At 38.6% G+C, this 23,728-nt stretch overlaps 1 protein-coding gene and 1 long non-coding RNA gene across 8 annotated transcripts in view; one reads left to right on the forward strand and one right to left on the reverse strand.

The window, feature by feature from the left end:
* CNTN2 (contactin 2) overlaps positions 1-23,728 on the forward strand; it is a 92,306-nt gene that overhangs the window by 6,875 nt on the left and 61,703 nt on the right. For 3 of the 7 annotated variants that reach the window (XM_067468048.1, XM_067468047.1, XM_067468046.1), the window contains exon 2: positions 18,165-18,278. The exons of the other annotated variants lie outside the window; for them this stretch is intronic. The gene's annotated coding sequence lies outside the window, so the exon portion shown is untranslated. The remainder of the gene's footprint in view (positions 1-18,164; positions 18,279-23,728) is intronic. 7 annotated transcript variants of the gene reach the window in all.
* LOC137097002 (uncharacterized) lies at positions 3,241-7,892 on the reverse strand. Its single transcript, XR_010909889.1, has 2 exons — positions 7,759-7,892; positions 3,241-5,500 (listed from the first exon to the last, which is right to left on the reverse strand). It is a non-coding gene; the product is annotated as an uncharacterized lncRNA (long non-coding RNA).

Here is a 23,728-nt window from a genome sequence, read left to right on the forward strand (position 1 = left end):
CCTCTCCCAACATCCCTGTTGCCTTTAAGAGGGTTTTGCGAGACCAGTCGCTCCCCTTGCAACATGGTTTCAAGGCAACAGTGTAGTAATGGTGAGGCCATGGACCATATTTTTGTTCTTACGGACCACTGGTGGTCCATGGACCGCAGGCTGGGAACCACTGATTTTAAGGGACATAATAGCAACAAACAATCAATGAAGTACACCAGGAAGACCTAAGGAGTTTAAGCAATAACAATAAACTTATAATTTGTAGCTGAGGAACCAAATGAAACTAGCTTAGAAATAAAGATTATTTTATGGTTCAATTGGTCCAGTACGTAATAAAGAACTACTAGGAAACAGGTTCATCTAAGCCAGTGGTTTCCAACCTAAGGCCCATAGGCCCTAGTTGTGGCCCTCAAAGATCATTTATCCATCACCTGAAATGACTTGAAGGCACACAACAACAACAATCCTGATTAACTTGACTATCTCATCAGTCAAAAGCAGGCCCACACTTCCCATTGAAATGCTGGTAAGTTTATGTTGGTTAAAATATTATATTGTTCTTTCATTTTTTTTCTACTCCATAGAAATGTGCATAGGAATTCATTCATGTTTTTTTCAGACTATAGTTCTGCTCCCAAACATTTCTGAGTGACCATGAACTGGTCCTCTACTTTAAAAGTTTGAGGACCCCTGATCTAACAATTGTCAGTCAATCCTGCCACCTGCACTGTACAAAATTAGCTTTCTGCATAATAAGAACAAGGATTATAGTTACAGTTGGTATGTCAGGGGTATCCCCAATCACTTGCCTTCTCAGGAACATCCCAGACCCTGAGATTTTAGGTCCAAAACCTGAGCCTTGGAAAGTATCTTCTAAAAGGAGGCAGGATCTAGTAATGCCATTAGCATGATTTGGAGAGAGGGATAAAAGAAGAAAAGTGATGAGTCTAGGTAGAAGAACTGTGGATAGAAGAAGCAAGAGAAGGATTGGGAAGAAACGTGAAGACAATTGTAATGAACAAGGGGGAAAAGAAATGGGGGACAGATCTTGTACTGTGGCCCCTTCCACACAGCTGTATAAAATCCACATTGAACTGGATTATATGGCAGTGTGGACTCAGATAATCCATTTCAAAACAGATATTGTGGTTAACTGCCTTAATATTCTGGGTTATATAGCTGTGTGGAAGGGCTCTGTGACAGAAGAGAGAAGACAAGAGCAATTAAGAGATGTGATAAGAGGAAGGAAAATGGGAGGAGGACATTAAGCTAGGGGTTGTAAGTAAGGCAAGGGAGAAGGAAAATGGAAATGAAAGAGAGGATAAGAAGATATTAGCCAGGAGTTGGAGGAGATGTATCAAGATCAAAAAGAATATGGCTAAGGAAGGACTGAGTGGATGAGTGCAATCAGGACTTTTGTGGGTGTGGGAGAAGAAAGAGGATGAATGAGAGGGAGAAAGAGAAGGGAGGAAATAAGCTTTATTCTGGAGTTGTGAGTGGTAGAAAAAAGGGAAAAGAAAAGAAAGAGAAAAGAACTAAAAGAGAATAGAAACAAGTGTCTGTGGAGAGCTGGAGAAGGAAGACATTTGAACAACATGTTTTGCTAACAATGGTACAGCCAGATGTACTTCAGGCTTATTGCTTTGAAAGGGCAGTGTTCTTAAGAATGAATTCTACTGAGGCAGGCATGAATTGTTCCACAGTGAAACAGCAATGCACCATTTCAGTCGCTTTTTCATCCCACAGTCTTGGTCTAATGGCCCCTTTGCTGTAGTTGTTGCTTGCTTGTTTGCTCCTTGTTCTCTGCTCTTTCTGGTGACATTGCATGGAGTGTAATTTATCATGGAACGTCTTAGAGTGAAGCTCATGACAGGAACATAGGGTGCTGTTTTATACTGTTGGATTAGTACCTTAATCTTTTTGAAAGCCATAGTAGCAGGAAGCAAAACCCCCTAAATCACTGAAGCAAAACATTCAGATTTCCAAAGTAGTTTATGCAGTACTTGTTTAGAACTTGTACAGATTCCCACTACAAAGGTTAAGAGAGTAAGTCAGCATTTCCATTGATTCATGTAAGACTATCAAGGTGAAGAAATAAAACCTCAGCAATGGCCAGTGGGGCTTCAGAAAACAGGGAGTTCTTTTTCACACCTGTTTCAGGTCGTTTTTGCCATCTTGTTTTCCATTCAGGATGACATCGCTCTAGTTTATCTTTTAACTGATGTACTTAATTATTTGAATCGTATTGTTTTTCTGCCTGGCCATGATTTTCTTTTATGTTTTGATTATGTTAATTAAGGGATCATCTACACTGTAGAATGATGCAGTTTGACACTACTTGAACTGCCATGGCTCAATGCTATGAAACTATGGGAGCTGTAGTTGTAGCACATTGGGCAGAGAAGGCTACAGACCTTGTAAAACTACATAGTAGTTGCACGTTATTGAGCCATGGCACTTGAGAAAGAACCAGCCCAAGGATTAAATCTTCTCCATACTATCAATACATTACTTGAAAAGCCACCAAGAAGATGCCTACTGTATAGATATAGATAACTGCAGCATAACCAATCAGCACAGCAAAAGGCTACACCCCAGTAGTGCCAGAACAATTGAAACCTGGCAAACAAAAAGAAAATAAAATAGGAAGGTTAATTCATGGAGTACAAGATATAACTGTCCATGACTATTAGCAATATTAGCCAGAGAATTATGGGAGTTGCAGCCCCCAAAAGTGACTCCTCCAAGTTTTGAGCTGATTTGTCTTCAGCAGCACTTTCAGTTAAACAGATTGAGATTATAGGGGACATTCTTCCAAAGATCTCCTCTCCTTGGGAAGAAGTACCACAATAATTTTCATTACTGCATAATGCTTCCTTCTGGCTAATAGCTATTCCCTGCCTTTAGGCATGTAATATCCATGCCATTTAGTTTTTTGGTCTTTTTCCCTAATTGATTTTGTTTCATTATTTGAAGCTGCATCTTGATGCATTGCATCCCATAGTCCCTCTTGCAGAATGACTAATGCTTTCTCTCTCTTCTCCCTTTCTTTATTTTGCTTCCATCATGCTGTTTATTCACTCAGTCCTGACTTTTCAATGTTTTTGACCTCAAAGAAGTTTTTCCATCTGCATGGTTTCTATGAATGTACTTATATTCAGAGATAGATAAGCAGAGATATTAACTGCCTACTACCCTAGTGAACTATATATTGATCTGAAATGTGTATTTCCAAAATCAGCAGATGTATGAAGTTGAATCTTGTATTTATTGTCATTGCATAATTCAAGATCTAGCTTTCTCTGGTACATAATCTTGGGTTGTACCTGCACAGCTTCATTAGTGCCCCTGTCAGATGGGCTATGAAAAAAAAAAAGATTGCCTTGATTGAGGGTTAGTAACATGGGGTGTCATCCTCATTGGGTCCTTCCACACAGCCATATATCCCAGAATATCAAGGCAGAATATCCCACAATATCTGCTTTGAACTGGGTTATTTGGGCCCACACTGCCATATATTCCATTTCAAAGCAGAAAATGTGGGGTTTTATTCAGCTGTGTGGAAGGGCCCATAGTCAGTTACAATATTGCAAGCTAGACTTAAGATTTCATAACTGCTTTGATTTCATATTTACAATCATGATACTATTGCCATGGCTGCAAATGCTTGAAAAGCACACCTTAAAGAAATTGGCATTGCATGATCCAATACTTGTGATTTAGCTTTTTCTGATACATGATCTTGGGTTGTACCCACAATGTTTTATTGGTGCCCCTTCTCAATGGACTTTGCAAAAGAATTGTTGCCTTGGTTGTTGCTTAGGAGCATGGGGTGTCATCCTGTTAGATATGTATGATGTTGCAAACTAGACTTACAAACTCACAATTGCTTCATCTTCACATTTGCACTCATGGTGTCATTGCCATGAGTGCAAATGCTCCTAAAACACACCTTAAAAGCCAGGCTATTTTACCAAGCAAAGTTCTGTGAAATTCTGTGGCATTCTTGGGCAGGGCACTGGAGGATGATACATCCATCTGCCTCACATCAGCAAGCTAAGGAGTGATGAGGAGTTGCAACAGGATCCCATAGTGGTTCCATGCTTCTTTTTATTGCACCACAGCTCACTGTGGGGAAGGGCTGGTTTTGTCATCCTTCATCCCCTTCTCACTGGCACAGCAGAATGCCTTCATTCAGTACAGCTGTCAGGTTTTCAAGGTGGGATTTAGAGGGACAGATTGGGAAATTGAGCATTATAGCTATATGACCCATGCAGAATCTCAGCCATTGTAAATGCTTATTGTGGTTAACTGTTTATACCAGACATTTTCCTCCTCTTCGGTTTCCTCCTCCTCCTCTTTGTATCATTCACCTTTTACTATATAAAGTTGTTTGAATAATGTTTTGTCCAGAATGACTGGTTTCCACAGTACATTATAGATGCTTGAAATTATATTACAAGTGGTAGAAAGGTTAGCCAGTAGCCAGGTTGATGGTTGTTATCTCTGTATGCCTACATATTTTCTTTATCCTTTATTTCCAGTCACATATGCCAGGGGCATAGCAGTCTTTGTTCTTTTCCTTTATGTCAAGAGCACCAACTGCTAGGCATACAAATAGGTATGAGATAAGAGTAAGGATTGATCTCCTTCTCCTCAAGCTTCCTGGTAATACTTCTCTCAATTGTGTTTTAGGTTATGTTTCCAATTCAGATTTTTAATGTTTGTATAGATTTGAACAAGACAGTATATTTTATTTCACTGTTGTTCTGTTTTTGATTAGCAGTTATGAATATCTCAGTGCTGAAAATCAAAATACAAATTATTTGAATTAAAGGAACAAATGGATTGGCATGTTATGTGAGTGTCTGGAGAAATCAGGGTAACACAAACAGTCTGACTTTGATTTTTTTCTTGGCTGTATCCACACACCAATCAATACATTTTTTTCAGTCATGTTTATAAAGAGTTTGTGATATTTCCCATGTTTATTTCTAAGTTTCCTTTCTTTTGGTAGAAGATATCAATCGCCCTAAAACTCTTATTGAGTGACATTGCCACACCCATACACTCTGAAGAGAGATACAGAATTGTTAGCTTTCCAAATGTTTTATTCTATAATTCTCACTAGTCCTAATCTACATCTTGTTTACAAGGAATTATTGGAGCTGTAGTCCATGATGGTGCAGGTACTGTGATGAGTAAGCATGGATTTCACTCATATTTACCTGGGATTAGCAAAAGACTGTTTGTTTGTTTGAGGACTATTGAAAACAAATCTGCAGTACATAAAGATAGAGATTATGCCATTGTAGCCAGTAGTCTCATAAGCCCATTGTCACATAGAGGTTCTCTTCTGCCATCTTGTCACTATAATACAGATAAATGCCCAATGATTGTTCTATTTAACATTCTGCATCATCTTGTTCAAGGGAATTCCTTCTTCATGCTGCTCTCCAAATCCAAACTCTAGATGCGGGCCATAACGCTGTCATTGTGCCAGGATTAACTAGAAAACATAATCCAGCTTGGTTGAATTTCCAAAGGGAACTATTGCATAAATAGAAAGACAAGTGTATGATATTGTATAACATATTTGAGGTAAGAAAACTAATATATTAGATTGAACATTGAAGAAAATATAAATTAAGAAATAAAAACAAATTATTTGGATCCACTTTCCTAACAACCCAAGCATTTATTATAAAGAAATGATACTTTAAGACAATGACTGATAATTTTTTATTTTGTTCAAAATTGCAGTGTAGGTGATAGTTAGAGATGGGGAAAATGTAAAAAAATGTGGGAAACTGTTTTTTCTTATTTTTCCCCATTTTTCCTCATTTTTCTGAGTTTTCCCCCCTAGGTTTTCCCATCTCTAGTGGTGGTGATGACATATTCTCAAGGTATGGCTGTATTTGTATGATACTTGTTTCATACATTTGATGTCATTTTTTCCTCTTTTTTTCTGTTTGCATTTATCCAAGTAAAAAAAAGCGCACCCCAAAACAAATTCTTACTCTAAAGAGCCCTTTTCATTATTGTCTTAAACCAAATTGATATGGGGATAATAATTCCTCAAAATCAGATCCATTACAACTGAAATATGAACACATTCAAATGATAAAGAATGACATTTTGACAGTTTTGCGCATCTTTGAATTTATGGAACATTTTTTCTAATATCTGAAAGGGAAAGGCATTATCACAAAGGGTGTGGCAACAGCAAACAAATCAAATCCCAAGTTAGGAGACCATTCTTTCATGTCATATTGAGATCCTCTACTTAAGAAATCCCTTTATATATTTCAGTAAAGTGTGACGCTTCAGTGCCACCAGGAAGCCAGGAGACATTAATCAGAAAATGGTTTTGATCAGTAGTCAGCTTCCATTAAGGAATTAAATAAAGAGTGACCTACAGCATAAAGCAAGCAGTCTCAAAGATATGTGGCTGATGTGTTTTGGAACTATTTGATGTATCTGTAAACAACTCCAGTATAGCCAAGGAGAGTTAGTAGACAGCTTTGAATTTTGCAACTCCAGCCAAGCAAGTGAGAAAATCCCATCACCAGGAGCTAGCCAAATGGCAAAGGCAAACAGTAGCTGAGGGTGCTGCAAAAGATGCAGGAAGAATACTTGATAATACACCGACCAATATGGAAAGTGAATTGAAGCTGCATTCTCTTTCGTCCCAAGTGCATTACTGCTGTCTTCTGTGTACTTACGAAATTAAGGGTCATTACAGTTCAAATGCAACCCATCAGATCTTAGCCAGGCATGTATTCAGAATAATTCACTAGGACTGGATTTTATGGCTATCTAAATTGTAATCTCAGTTTCTCTCTCCCTCTCCACCCTGTCCCCTTCCCTTACTTTATCATACATGCAAACACACACTTAAACACAATCATTCTGTTGACAGAGCCAACTCTATTATCAAATCCATGTGATTACCGTATACAGAAAATATTGTTCCAAGTGATGAATCTTATCTCTTTGTGGATTTGCTAAAGCCAAAGCTATCTCCATTAACACAGCTTGTTCACATTTAAGAGGTGGAAAGTCCTATTAATTTTGGTAGGAATCCACAACCCAGTAATTATACTGGGAATGTAGATGTTACATTACACTGTTCTGTATTTTGATGGTAGAAGTGAGAGATGCTTATTATATGTTGAATAACTTAGAAATTAGCTTGCAAGACAAAGAACCAAATTCTATGTGGTCTGGTGGCATTTCTTGCCATAGAATTTTGAGAATCACAAGCAACTATCTCATGTAGAACATTTTCAGATACTAAGCTGTAATTGGTGCCTCAAATCCAAAAACCTATCATAATGCAGAGATACATCCCAGCGTACATATGCACTGAATCTGGATATGACTCCTAATACCGCAAAGGAATGAATAAATGTTTGTAACCTGCTTTCATATGCGTATCTTTCTTAGTGACTCATGGCAATAGTACACATCCATGAAGACTGTTAGTTATGGGGAAGTGTTAGGTTTATGGGGTTGTGCCTAGCTATTCGATGGCTGAAATATCTTTAAGTTATGCCTCAAAGATCTCCTGCATCATGCCTCTGCCACTTCTTCCCTAGTTGTTTTAGAACCACATTATCTTTCTATACTATTACTATGCCTCATTTTTATGGATACTGCTAGGAAATCAATGTCATCCCATATCATTGAGCTTGTGTATATCTTAGTTTAAGATACTGGAGCAGTATAGTTGTTACTGATATTGTATTTGGATGAGACACTTACCTGAGAGTGGTCCCCCCTCCCAGTGTGGGGTCATCTGAGTAGACATTGCTTGCATCTTCTGAGCAGACTTCCTTGGGGCTGCACAGCCAAACAGCAGTTGTTGCATTCCCTCCTCCAAGGTCAGTTATTCTCAGAACAGCTCATAGACTGAAGTAAATAAAGACCTTAAACTAAGCTCATTCTGGCTCTTGCCTTCCACACTAGGGACTCATTCGGGGCTATATCCATCCCACAGCTCTTCGTGTAAGAAGTGTTATATTCCAATTTACCAGTCTGAGACTCCCACAAAATTTATACTCCTTGAGAGTTCAAAATATAAGATGGATATGAAAAAAAAATACCTAGTAACATTTCAGAAATTTGCAGTGGGGTGCATTTGATTTGCATTGGCAAAAAATACAGCAGATGTCATCCCATGTTTAGATTTTTGCTGTCATGATAAATTCTGCATATATAAGTGAATAATACAAAATTTTATATCAAATGTATATGTTTTTATAAATAATACCAGTCTCTCTTGTACAGAATTTGATTTACAGATTAGATATCCCTTATCTGGAAATCTGAAATACTGTAAAATCCAAAATTGTCCACACACGTTGAGATAGTGAGACTTTTGCTTTCTAACTGTTCAATGTATACAAAATTTGTTTCATGCACAAAATTACTTTAAAAACACATTTTGTATTAAACTACCTTCTGCTTATGTGTGTAAGGTGTATATGAAACATAAATGAATGTTATGTTTAGTCTTGGGTCTCATCTCCAAGATAGCCCATTATAGATTTCCAATTATCCAAAAGCCAAAAAAAAAGTCCCAAATGCTTCTGGTCTTGAGCATTTCAGATAAGACATACTTAATATGTACTATAATGATAGGGGTAAAGAGGGAGATGATGTAGGACTTGCACTGGACGTGGCAGTTTTCACAATGACTCAACAGGCTAGAAAAACAAACGAAAGAAACCCTCTTTGGAACAAATTTTAAGAATAGGTAATTTTGTTTTTCTGGTTGTGCTGTCTGCAGCATGCATGCTGAGAGTACTAAGTAATGAAACATTGAACTATAGAATCCATGTTTATCCGATGATTTTTCAAAGTAGAACAATCCGATTCTTCTCCCCCGCACCCTTGAAACTAGGGCTGCTGAAGCTGCTAGCCTTCTATTATCAGATTGTGTTTTATGGAAGGACCAGCATCTTTAAAAAGATTTTCTTAAAAGCTTGTATAAAGCCTGGTCTGCTTGCATACCAATTAACCTGAGCAACATCAGTGATGATTAGTATATCATCAATCTTACTGGAGGTCTGCTGGAGCCATTGAGGGAGATCTGATATTTTTCTACTGATGACTATATAGTTAAGCTCATAAGCCATTGTATTCCGCTATTGCACTGCCTCCTAGCTTCCTCATGGGAGATGAAATGCAAAAGCAGCTTTCCAGTTAAATACCCCATTCTGTGGGGTGGAGAGGGGCCTTTCATCTTTTGCTGTAAGAATTCCTTGAAACTGCAGTCAAAGGGCAAGTGTCCATGCTGGAGAATACTTGGTAACTGTTCAGTGATTCATTCACTTGCATTAGTGCTCTGTTGTGACCTCATCCCATCATGTAGTAATACAATGAATGAAGGAAACACAAGCCTCCAGTCCTAGATCTGCCACTAATGGGCATACTGCAAGTGGCACAAGGTATTGTCAGTGCTGAGCACACCACTAGAAGGAGCAGAAACCAAAAGAGTCGTAAAAAGCCTGCAGGTTATGCAGTCGTTAACATCAATCTTCAACTCAGCTTGCTAAAAATGTAATTTTTATTCAATGTTTTTGAATAAAAAGTCCCCATAATTCTGGAACAATTTAAGTAACAGGAACAGTATACAGTGATTCAATTAGGAAACTTCTGTCATTGTGCTTAATGGTTTTTAACTAGGTAGGGGGCCTTCTTTGATGGCAGTGAGTATTATTTCACTTAGTTCGCAATGTAATAAATCAATTTTGCTGGATTAGGAGAATACCTTTGTGTTCATTCCACTTTATGGGCTTCTGAATGAATACCCCAACAATGTAGTCTGATAGCATTGCATAGCTAGATAGATAGACAGACAGATGGATTGATAGATAGATCTAAAATAGCACTGCCTAGATGGAATTGTACATAGGGCATACTGATATTACTGTCTGGTATTTATGATGACCCTGTATTTCTTTATTCCTGTCTCAAAGAAGGGGGAAAACAGGCTTTTTGTGGAAAATCAGACAATTTTCCCTGCTACTGTGTAGTATATGTCAGACACTGAAAATAATTGCATGAACTTAATTTGTACAGCACAGTAACAAAAAGGGAAATACTTGTGATATTTTAAACCTAAAACTGAAGTATTTTCTGTGACAAAGAATCATAGGCTTAAAAGCAAACAATTTGTAGTTATTTTGTCCTAGCTGTAGGTGTACTAAAAATATTACATACCTTCCAACTTCCCCAATTTGGCAGGGACAGCCCCAATTACCCTCTGCCATCCCACTTTTTCAGCTATTTTTAAAACATTCAACTTTTTCTCTCCTCATCTCATTTTCCCACCTTGTTCTCTGTTAATTTAAGCTCTTAGAAACTGAATTAAAAGCAGAAAAGTAATTTGTACTCTGTTGAAAGAGAACAGAGAAGAAGAGGAGAGGCTCAGGCAAAAGCAAACTGCTACAGCCTCTCATAGCTTGTTATGTTCTTCCTCATTAATAACTTTCGCCATCTTGAGCACACCTTGATAGCGCCTGGGCTCATATGTCCCAGTTTTCAAATGGGAGATTTTGAAGGCTATGCCATCAGAGAAAATTTGTTCATTGAATTTGCTTTATACTAGGATTTAGGAAGCTTTTGCCATCCAGAGATTTTGGACACAACTCCTTTTTTTAAACCATTGGCCATGATAGGAGGAGGTGATGAAAGTTAAAACTCCAAAGGCACATGGAACAAAAGTTTCCCACCATAATTCTTTATTCTGTTATAATAGCAGCATTATCACTTATGCAAATACAGTTTCGATAGGAGTAAATAGGTTGGTTATGTAATATAGGGATGGGCATAGATGCAGCACTAAGGCTATTTGGGGAGTGCATGATCATCTAGACCAGTGGTTCCCAACCTGTGGTCCGTGGACCACCAGTGGTCTGCAAGAACTAAAATATGGTCTGCGGCCTCACCGTTACTACACCATTGCAATGAGAGCGACTGGTCTCACAAAACCCTCTTATACTGCTGAGGCTTATTAAATATGTGGGAGGGTTTGGGGCAAGCAGATGGTGACTACTGGATGGTATGTGGTCTGTGTCAGAAACTAGAGCTTGATGCCGTCTATCCAATGCAATTTTCTGAATCAGCATCCCAAACCAAATCTGAGGTTGACCAAAATTGGATTCGTAAACCTTTTGGTACTAATCTTGTAGAGGGATCCCTAGTAAAAGTGATCCCTGGTCAAGTGATCCCTGATCAAGTGGTCCCTGGGTCAAAAAGAGGTTGGGAAGCACTGCTCTAGACTTTCAAAAATACCTTTTTCTGTGAAAATAAAATAAAATAAATGCAAGAATTGCCTTTTCCGAAAGCCTATAAGAATGACAAGTTTTCCTTTAAATAGGCTATAGATGCCACCATTCCTTGCTTGCTGCTTAATGACAAATCTCACAGTTTTTGCATATTGCCATAGTTGTCCACTCCTGATACAATATATGGAGGGACTGTGTGTGAATATTTGGGTCTAGGATAGTTTTAGAAATATCTGGGATATGTTTTTATTGAACATTTGTATAGTGCCCCTTTTTCAGACTAAGGAAGTGACACTTCTGAGTGTTCCTTGCCTACCAAAACACTGAAATTCATGGGGTTTGCACAAGTTAACATGCAACTTCAAGACATTTATGACACACTATAGTACCCATCTAATGCAAAAAGCAATATTCAGTATGATATGCAATATTTAAGACTTGTTGGTTCATAAAAACAAAATTATAAAACAATGGATTAAAAAGACAGGTTTGTCAAATAATATCAAAACATAAAACTTTATCAATTATATATAAAAATGGATCTTCAGAATACAGTGAAAAAGATAATTGAATGGGGCCAACCATGCTCTATGTTTAATCCACTCTTGTTTGGTATTCAGTAATTCTGGGACAGCCAGTCGGCAGCTCCCTTCTCATTCCACTCAAATGTGACTCTGCCCAAAGAATGACCTCTGGTCTTAGCAGTAGACTTATAGTAAAAGAGAGTTCTGGTTACCAGGAGACCTTGTTAGTGATGCCCAAACAGCTTTTCATAACTCCAAGTGGCAAGAAAGGGTCATCATGTATTCAGCGTAACAAGACCTCATGGTTCATTCCAGCACGACAAGCTCTGTGACAACAGCAGAAGATCACTTGTTTTCTTGAACGAACAGAGCTCATTTGCTGTTATCTCTGAATTGACTAGTGTGGGGGAGTGTTCTGTCAGCCACCTGGTTTTTGTTCCTTCCATAACTTGAGGAATTGCACTTTACATAATAGAACTGTTTATAAAGCCTTGGTCTATCACCTATGTGACTGGCAGGCTAGGCAGTTAATGTGCAGTATCCAGCCAAGTAAGCAGCAATTCTGTGAAGTGGTCCTGATGGGCTTTGGAGTAAAGGCAGTCCCTGAGTTACAAACAAGACTGACAAACGGGGGCAAGACAACAGGAAGTGAGATAAATCTACCCCTAAGAAGAGTTATCATGGGGAAAAGGTGTCTTCACTGAAACTTTGTTACTAATCCTCGTTTTCACAACAAGCCACATTTCTCAAAATTCAATGATCACAAGGATGGAAAGTGAGGTGAAATCATCTGAACAGGGGCAGAGATTGCAAAACAAACACCACAGGGATGTTAACCCTTCCCTATGCTACCCAAATGAGTTATCCTCTGGCTGGAGTTACACTTTAAAAATGTACCTGTTCTTACTTACATACAAATTTAGCTTAAGAACAAACCTACAGAACCTATCATGTTCACAACTTGGGAACTGCCTGTACTTGGTTTATTTCCTGCTGGAAGGGTAGCCGAACTCCATATCATTAGAAAGACCTCTTCCATTAAACATGTGCTACATCTATTCATCAGTAAGCCCTATTTGTGCTAATGACTTTATTTCAGCTTGATTATTTACATATCTGATTTGGTCTGATGGTCCTGATTTTGGTGTTGCTGTGTGCCTTCAAGTGAATTCCAACTTATGGCAATCCAAAGGCTCTTGGGGTTTTCTTGGCAATATTTATTCAGAGGCAATTTTCCTTCACCTTCCTGTGAAGCTAAGAGAGTAGACCTGCTGGAGGTCACCTGTTGGCTTTCCATGCTGAGTGAGGATTCAAACCCTGGACCCCAGCCTCCCAGGGCAGAACTACACTGACCTAGGACCAATCCGGTGTGTATATGCCAGATCAGCTACAGAATGGATTCCACAGTCACTTTTGCCCCCAGATGGCCCCCATTACCATCCCCTCCTGTCCTCCTTGCCGTGGCAGTCTCCGGGTGCAGCATGGGTCCTGCTGGCCATTCATTGCCTCCAGAGACATCAGGGAGGACAATGGGGCACCCCCCCCCCTCCTCATTCCCTTCCTTGATGTCACTGCAGGTGATAACCAACTGCCAGGACTCATGTTGCACCCACTGACAGTTGCAAAAAGGAGAATGGTCTTCTGTCAGGAGTGCTTTGATTGTATTTTCCTACATGACAGGAGATTATACTCGTCTCTTTTGGTTCTACGACTCTATGGAATGGTCAGGGAATGCTTTCATTTAGGGTAAAACAAAATTAAGGTATACATTACTTCTTCTCATGCCAAGATAGTCCTGGGGATATGCAGTTAGGCATTCTATTTCCTTTAAAGTCAGGTGTTGCTCTGATTCAAAGAGATTTCACAAATGAATGCTAGTGAAGACATTTGTATGTAATGCTGCTTCCCGTATTCAGAAGCAGCCCCTAAGGTATCTTGGACGTTTAGTCATTTGGGGCTTTAAAGGTAATCACTAACACTTTAAATTACACCTAACAGCAGATTGAGCCGTTCTGCAAATTGTGAATAGCAGCATAGCATTGTGTTTGTCATGCTGAGCCAGAAATAATGTCTGCATAGGAGATTTTCAGTGCATCCCCATGCCTTTAACAGTATCTTTTAGCAAGATGGTAATGTTTATCCCTAAGCTGACAGAAATTCCAATTAAAACTCAATTTTATTTGTGTTTAAGGGAATTGCCATTTTGATTAAAACCTTGCAAATCTGGGTTGTTGGAGGTTTTGTTTGGTTTTTTCAATTAAGTTTCTACTTTGTCAGTTGTTAAAATCTTGGGTTTTGACTAAAAGTCTGAAACTAGCAAGCGTCAGCAGCAGTGAAGCTTTGTTCCATTTCTAATCTTTGCTCATCACTATCTTCCTTGCCCGAAATAGCTGGCAAATGGATGGTTATCACTATTTTGAGAATGAGGAAAAAAATAGCATCCTTCACCTCATGGCTAAATAGAGTAGAAATACTATACTCTGTGGCCTTTCTTGCATCCTTTGCTTTAGCAAAACAACCAACATCCTTGCTTCAGCAACCCATCAGGTGTGTGCAGCTATTATGGGATTCTGTAGCAGTAGGGAAGAACAGTATTGCAGTTTTCCCAGCCTTTCGCTGGTCCCTTGACTGTGGGGGATTAAACGGCATTCAGCTATTCGAGTTTAATGGATTGTGCTCATTGCTCAAGACAGGCTCACATCTCATCCTGTTAAACAGTTTTTCCTAGCTGTAGGGTAGAAGGGAGGAGGAATCAAGCTATTGTCAAGCAAGCAAAGCACTGCCAAGCCCCGTAGCCCTGCAGGTAGATCATCTATGGGAAAACTTTCCTACCAGACGTCAGAGCAAATCAGAACCACTCTGAGTGGGTGCACGTGTGAACCCCATGAGGAGCGAGGGAGCGTGAGGAGGAGACGCATGGTGGTGCTGATGAGAGAAGGCAAGGCAACAAGGAAGGCTCCAGGCTTTGCCCAATACAGGTGCACTGGTTCCCCTGGGGAATATTCAGCATATTTATGCCTGATTGAGAGTGACAGAGGGAAAAGGCATTTCTGAATACTCCATGTGTATGTATGTGTATAAAATGGCCTTGGGATTTGTGGAGAGGTAGTTCACAATTTTTTTTTGTTATCAGCACTCTATTAAGTATTGTGAAAATGCTCAGTGTCCAGTCATTTAATTTCTGAAGACAGAAGTGTCAGAGCTGAAGTATGCCTCTGAAAAAGCCTGAAATATGGTATATGTGCACACATACATATACACCGTCATGTTAGTGGTTATTTATAGTATAGGAAAGACATACTGTAAGTGGTCAGAAATACTCCGATTTTTATGATTATTTGGTCCAGGTCTGAGCTTTTAGCTTTCTGGCACATTCTGGATTTAGATCTCATCTGAAATTAACATATCTGAAAGGCTTGCCATTGTTTGACTCAGGAGAGGTTAAATGTGAAGAACATGGAGGCAGGATTGTGGTTCTTAACAGAAGTAAGTTGTGATGATTGATAATAAGAATATTTTTCCTCTTATTTCTTTGCTTGCAACAGTCAGAGAAAGGATGGCCACAGCAAGTGTTACAGGAATCAGATGAAAAGAGATTTCACTGAAACATTAGGAAGAACTTCCTGACAGTAAGAGTTGTTCAATAGTGGAATATCTGACTTGGAGTGTGGTTGAATCTCCCTCTCTGGATATTTTCCAGCAAAGGCTGATTGGCCGTCTGTCCAGAGTGAATTGAGGATGCATTTCTGCTTGGCAGAATTGGGTTGGACTGGAGGATCCTTGTGGTCTGTTTCAACTCTATGACTCCACCAGTTAAAAAAACTTCCCTAGGTGTCAGTCTATTTCTGGAAGTAATTCAAAGTCCTGATTTAAAATTGTAAAGCCTTGCACAGCTTGAGTCCAGATGTTGTCCATCTTTTGACATACAGATGTGGTGTTTCTTCAAAGACAGTGTCCTTTGCAACATAATCATGCATTGTTAAAAAATCATGTGTACATTTATTCAGATTTAATTTGTTGTTCCATCATTTCCTTAACTGCATTATGTTGAGTAAATGTTGCTGAACCTTCTTGGTTAGATAATTTTGTAAAAAGCAAGTATTAAAATTCTGTGCATTTTGTATTTATATTGTGTCCAAGTGGTGCTACATCTATGGTTTATTCTTCAACACATATAATTTAGGCAAAATAAATCCATTCAGATATATTGCCTTCCATCTTACTTCTGGCATGGTTTTCACCTTCTTTCTGATTCTACTCCTGTGTTTTTCCATTCAGAAATGTAGCAAGGAGAACATTTTCTCCTGGCACAAACAAAGGTGCTTACTTACTTGGGTTTGGCTTTGGTTTTGTTGTTGCTATTGCTATTGTTGCTAAAGATAGGAGAAGAAGGATGTTATGCTAAGTGTTGTACTTCTTGAATGTCTACATCAGGGGTCCACAAACTTTTTAAACAGAGGGCCAGGACACAGTCCCTCAAACAGTTGGAGGGCCGGATTATAATTTGAAAAAAGAAACATGAATGAATTCCTATGCATGCTGCACATATGTTATTTGTAGTGTAAAAAACACTTTAAAACAATACAATAATAAAATGAGGAACAATGTTAACAAATATAAACTTATTAGGATTTCAATGGGAAATGCGGGCCTGCTTTTGGCTGATGAGATAGGATTGTTGTTGTTGTTATGTGCTTTCAAGTCGTTTCAGACTTAGGTTGACCCTGAGCGAGGGCCAGGTAAATCATCTTGGAGGGCCGCATCTGGCCCCCGGGCCTTAGTTTGAGGACCCCTGGTCTACATAGAGCTGTAGAGTTCAGATAGTCCCATGGCTGGTTACAGGGAACACATACGTTCCTGATGAAATAGCTACACTGGCTACATGTCAGTTTCAGGGAACAAATCCAAGTGCTAGGTATGAACTGCTCAAATTTTATAATCCTCAGGAAAGGGATATATGGTGACAACAGAGTCCACTCAGTGGCAGTTCCCAAACTATAGGAATCCCTTCCATGGAAAATTTTCTATTTCTACAGACCTTTGAGTGTTAGTTGTCTGTTCCAGAAAGCCTCTTAAGATGTATTATATTTATCATGATAATTATATTTTAACTGCTTTTTTAAATCTCTTATGCATTTTTCCTATGATTATTTGGCTGCTTTTAACATTTTGTACTCCCCATTACTTTAACTGTATTTTGTTTTGACTCATTTGCAGAGCCTCCTTATGTCTCACATTGGGATAAAGATTGGATATAAATTTATTAAATTTATTAATAGAATCGAATAATATGTATCTGCTGTAAAACAAATGATGCATAACAAATATATTGAACTATGATAAAATTATATATATATATATATATATATATATATATATATATAATGAATGGATAGATGGATAGATAGATAGATAGATAGATAGATAGATAGATATGGTTAGGGTTGTCCATTCTTGAAGACATTCTCGTGCATTAAACACGCATTCTTTACAAATAAAGTTGCCTGCTATCTAGAAGTATTATTGAGCAAACTAAAAAATCATCAGTAGCATCTAACATGTAAAACAGAAAGAAGATTCAAAACCTAACCAGTTAACAATCCTATAAAATAATAATCATCTCCATATTCATTGCTTTATCTATCGTTATCCTTTACAAATCCAGAGTGCTTTAGAATGAAGTTGATGAACAATCACAATATATAAATATGTGCTTTGCAAAAGAAAAATTGGGCCATGAGACATTTATATAGTGCACTGTGCCAAGACAAATAGATGAAGTAGTGTTTTAATTAAATAACTCCTTGTTTGTGTTGTGTTAATTTTAGCTACGTTCTTGCTTTTTCCTTAATTGGATAAGAAACATAATTATTTTATGGTAATAATCAGAGGTTAGTTAAAGTGGATGCAGGTTTTTGTTTAGAAAGCAAGCCTGTCCTTGATGGATAGCTTTTGTGAGGCACAGAAAGGCAAGGCTTGCTCTCTCTTTCTTTTTTTTGAGCACTCAGCTATTTTTCTGTTATGGTGATTTCCCCAGTCTTCACTATCATAACAACACTGTTCACAGTGTTCATAACAACACTGATAATCCACTTTCTCAATTTGTCCAGTATAGCCCTAACTGATACACTTTATAAGTTGCCTTTAACATATCCCCCTTCTTCCCATCCCCTTTGCCTGGAGTGTACTGTCATTGGTCAAACAGAATTCAAAGTAAATATGTAGTTTCATTCAATTAACTCAATAAAAGGCATAGGAGAGACAGGAGCAAAGTCTTGCCCTTCCCAGTAGGCTCTGGCAGAAGCAAACTGCTGCAACCTTTACTAATTTGTGTCTTCTTCCTCATTCACAGCTTTTGGCATCTTAACTACACTCTGATGTTGCTTGACTATATATGTTCGGGTTTTCATTAAGACCTGTGACAAGCAGGAGGAGGGTGCTTCTGCACTGAGTACCCAAAACCACTGTAAGTCTATAAATGGAAATTATTGGAACATTTTGTTGTATCGTTTGTAATAATAATAATAATAATAATAATAATAATTTTATTTCTTACCTGCCTCTTCTCATGACTCAAGGTGGGTTACAAAACCATTAAAATACATAAGCACAGCAAAAACACTACAAATACACAGACCAAAACATGCCTTCATAAAAGTTACACACCAAAATGTATCTCTACAGAATACATAATAAAACACACAAAACAGAGATCAAACAAAAGACACTTGAAATTCATATGTAAAGACTGTCTAGGTAAGCCTGCCAGAAGAGATAAGTGTTTACATGGTTTTTAAATTCTGACTGCTCATTTAACTGTCGAAGTTCTTCTGGCAGGTCATTCCACAGTCTTGGGGTGTTGCCCGTTGGGTTCTGGCTGGTCAGAGTGGACACCCCCCAGAAGACCAAAGTATTTGGGGCAGATTATATGGGAGAAGGCGATCCTTTTGGTAACCTGGACCCAAACCATGTAGGGCTTTAAATGTCAAAATTAACACCTTTTACTTTGCCCAGAAATTAATTGGCAACCAGTGGAATGACTTTAGGGTAGGTATAATATGCTCACTCCTAGATGTTCCTGTAAGCAATCTGCTTGCCGTATTTTTTATTTATAAATGTAGATTGAGGACATTGTCCTGAATAGTGGGACAAAAATGTTGCAAATAAATAAAGTACGTGCAAAACAAGACCTAGGTTAGAAAATTCTTGAAATACATCCTTTATACAGCCAGCCCACCCATCTCTGCTGGAGTTAGGGACACTGGATTGCCACAAAAGTGAAGAACTGAATTTTTTAAAGCTATTTTTTATCTGAGAGGACTTTTCTCTCATCATATCTAGGTTCTCCAGCAAGACACTACGATCCATTTCTGCCATAGGTTAACTATAGAATTGCACTGAAAGCCCTAGAGATTTCTAGAGAGAACATTTTTATCAGATCCATGAATAATCAAGTCTACAAAAGTCAAATTCACAAATGTGGAGAGTCAACTGTAGCCAACAGTCAGGTAGCCATCTTCAATTCTGTTTTGCAAGGACAGCAAAGGCATTAAGCCTAGTGAGGAGACTGCCACAGTCAGCAGGTATTAGGAGGTCAACAGGTATTAGGGAGCATCAATTGCAGAGGTTTATGTGCCAAGCTGCCTGCTCTCTATCCACTAAGCAAGCCTCCTATCTATAGATTCTTCTGTATGTATAATGGAAGAGTGCTATTTTTCTCTTTTCCTTAAGCAACAGAATGCCTTGAGGCAATCCTACTTTTGTGTAACAACCCATGACAAATGCCTGTTTAATATATGTACTGAAATTTTTACTACCTGGACATGTTTTACTGTCTTCCAAAGAGAACTATAAGTATCTTTAAAAGGATGCCACAAAATATGTATAACTAGCCTATAAGTATTATGGCTAGATTAATTAAAGATGATTATGGTTTGCTGCCTTAAAATTCTGCCTATATAAAAACTATCAAAAGTGTTGGTGCATCCTGGATCTTGTTGTCTTTGTTTATTTTCATCGGTATGGGCCCTGAGTATTTTTTTTATCTCAGAAAGGGTATCCAGAAGTTGTGCTGTGTTCAGGATTTTTAGCTGTCTTTAAAATTTCCTATTTTTCCTTCCCTCCTCCCACTTTCTGCCCTTGTCTTGAGCTCCCTACAATTGTTCAAACTGAATTCAAAGTGAAAAAGCCATTTCATTCAATTAAGTGAGGAGAAGAGGAAATAGAGCTTGCCCTTGTCCTGAGTATTTATTGACCCCAGCAAGGATACTTTAAAAAAATGTTGTATTCAGGATTATCAGTGGCAGGGCTAGCTCTGCAGAACTGAAAGAGGCCGTATGTCTTTTTCCCCCATCCATGATCATTTCCCAGAGAAAGCATCAGCTTTGCCTGAGGACTCTAATCATGCAGGAAGTCAGGAAGGCCCCAAGGAATTGTAGGCATCTGGCTATAACATCTGTTCCTTGATAATGGATCCATCCTGAGTCCCATGGGCAGTTATGAGACAGCTAGTCTGCCTTTGATTATTAGCAGCTCTTACCACATTGTGCACTATCTCAGTGAATATACTTGTTAGTGATGGCAACCATCACCAACTACTGCTAGTGCTCATGACTGATCTCCCAAGAAAAGAGTTAGCTGTCAGTTTGCCCCTTTTCTGGGTTTGGGGTCATCACTGAAATGTGTATTTATCATCTACAGAGCACATTTTATAGGGTAGATTTGAATGTAAACTTCTGGCTATGTTATGATTTTACTTTTCAATTTCAGATATTAAAACATAACCTATGTCTAGGGTAAATTGTGTTTGAAATATACATACAATGCAATGAACAGCTTTAACTATCAAAGAGGCATGACCAACTGCTGCTTCCTTTTCCGTGCATACCTGGAGATTCGTGAAACCACACTAAGAATACTTTTCTCATAACAAGTGGTTCTCATTCTTGAGTTCCCAAATATTGTTGGTCTACAAGTCCCAGAAGCTATGACTGTTAGCTGTAGTAGGCTGGGGTATCTGGGTGTTGATGTCCTGAACATCCAGGTAGAAACCAAAGTAATGCTCCAAGCAAAATTTTCTAGATGAAAGTGCATGCCTAGATGACGGAGATATTTTTTGCATGTAACAAACTACATGGAGGATCTATGAAAATGACTTTCCTAGTGAATGCGACTTCATTTGGTATGAAGCATCCTCAAAATGTCCTGAATCCCCAGTCCAAGAGATTAATGATAGTGCAAAACTATATTATTCTCATCTGCCTAGCAGAATAGAGTTGACTTTATCAAAATCTTGTATTTTGTGGCAGTTTTATATTAGACAAAGGATGAGCAGCAGTTCTTTACTTTGAGATGTTAGGTTATTTATTATCTCTTGGAAATGCTATGTTGTTTCTATTATATGAATAATTACATGCTTTATGTTGACTGCTAAACCATGCGAGGTGAAATAGAAGTAGCCCTCATACTGTGCTTAGCTTAATCTACATTACCTTGGGGGAAGAAAAATATTGTAATTGTCAGACTGAAATAATTAACTGTAGAATTTGGTCTGCTAAACATTAGCAAAGAAACGGCAAGAAAGAGATGAAGCGCTAGATTGTTGTTTTTTTAAAAAAATGAATGGGATCAGTTGAGACACATAGGACCTCATCACATTGATGAGGGAATCACCAGAAAAGCATGAATTCGCCTTTCTGGTGAGTCCACAGAGCAGTGGGACAATTCCATTATAGGTGGGAAAGCATTGCTTCATGGCTTCCCCCTGCGCTAGCCCCATTGCTGCCTACAGAACATGGAAAGACGTGTTCTGGGCAGAGCATCCTATGACACTTGCAAATGCCTGTATGGTGAAGTCCTAATTCAGGAAAAATAAAAGAAAATGTTTGTAAGATCAAGACATTTCTAATTTCTCAATGTTTTAGAACAATTACGTAGGCTGGAAATAAACAAAACCAAAGAGCTGGTCTTTCTATGAATGTGTGGGTCAGCATTAGATAACTTTATACTTTGGATCAATTGAATCATGAGGTGGGTCAAGGCAATTGGCAGGTAGAGTGAGAGAATATCAGTTGGAACAACAAGATCAATATTCCAAAACCAAACGGACTAATTAAATAGGCATACAAATCAAATGGTGGGATTAAATACTCATTTTATGGAGAAAATATGTGGCTTAGTTTTATAGTGGTAAGCAGAGGCTATTAAAAAAAATCTAAAATATGATACTGGTTTCAAATGGGCCCAATACCCCATTTGACCCGGGCCTTTCCGGAAGGGTTTACCTACTTTCTCCAAAATTAATTTGCTTTTACGGGAATCATTGGGACACCTCCAGTAAAAGCCTTTTGGAGCCTGTCTGGAAGGTACCCTAAACAAATCTCTTTCATTAGCACAGCCCTTTCCTCCTTAACCAGCAAGATTCTGGCTGATCCTTCCTACCCTGACTTTGTCCCTTGATTTCACTAACAGGACTAGTGGTTTTGCAATGAAACTTTGACAGATTATGGTGACTGATGCCTTTGATGGAAAGAAATGTCAAAGCCCATCTTTATTTGGAGTGATTGCGGATGTTCAACAGAACTGTGACCACCCAAATCAAAAAAGCCCACTCGGCTATGCTAAAAGAAGCACGCTTTGACATCTTTCTGTCCAAAACTACACATGTTTTTCATAGAAGAATAGGTGGGAGAGACGTCTTGAAGTGAAGAAAGGAATGATGGCTTCAATATCATTATGCGAGTCATTGAACTCTGAGCAGTATAGCCATTTCATATGTCTGGAAGTAATAGAAGCTGAGGTGTGAGCCTGTAAATTCAAGCAACAGGACTGGGGGTTCAAATTGTAGTCACTAATGGCCCACTGGGAGGCAGGCAAAAAGACAGCAGAGTTAACACAGCGAGGATTATTGCAGTTGTGCCGCTATTCTTTTATGATGTGATTGTCAGTTCAGCCACTTATTCCTGTGACAGTATAGTTTGTTTAGGCTAAATGCCCAGGGAGACAAGGGATGAGACTCATATTCAAATACAACATCCATATTTTATCGAGCAAAGAAGGGTGGGGAGGTCTCAAAAGTCCCCAGCATGAACTGGCAAGAGATGAAATGCCAGTTTAATGTCACGTTTTGCCAACTCAGCCTCAGTTTCATTCCTGCTCACCCCCTGAACTGCTGGCTCAAAGGATGTGTAATGAACAGTACAGAGACCTGCAGGAATGGTATCATTAACAGATGCAAAATGATGAATAAGACTATATTCACCAGGTGCCTTTTTAGAAACAACTTCCAATAGCGACACCCTCGGTTTGAGGCCAGAGGGAGATGTGGTTGGACCCATAACACTTCCTTGCAGCAATTTCTTATGGATCTTGTCTGTATAACAACAAATTTCAAAAGAAATGTGGACCATAAATTCTTGTTAGAAAGGATGCCAGGTTCCTCAAAATGGGATCCAAAAGCCTTCTCTAAACCCTTCTATCAGATAATTCTGCATCTATACTGCAGAATTAATGCAGTTTGACACCACTTTAACTATCATGGCTCAATGCTGCAGAATCATAAGAGTTGTTGTTTGGTGAGGCACCAATACTATTTGGCAGGGGAAGCTAAAGACCTTATAAAACTGCAACTCCATAGCATCGAACCTTTGGAGTTGAACTGGTGTCAAAGTACATTCATTCTACAGTGTAGATGCAGCTTTCATCAGGGTAAAGCTTCAAAAGAAGCTCTAACTAATGCAATGCAATTGGACTGCATCCCTTTTGAAGGTGAAGGGACTCCTATGGGTTTTCAATATTGTGTGCTGAGTTTGAAATATGTAGTACTTTTCTTGAATGAGCTCTTAAGCATCAGTGTGGGCAGAAAGGAGTTAGTCAATATTTGGATGACTTCTTTCTTCATAAGACTGCCAGGAACAG

This window comes from Anolis sagrei, chromosome 4 (assembly GCF_037176765.1).
Source record: "Anolis sagrei isolate rAnoSag1 chromosome 4, rAnoSag1.mat, whole genome shotgun sequence".
NCBI lineage: Eukaryota > Metazoa > Chordata > Lepidosauria > Squamata > Dactyloidae > Anolis > Anolis sagrei.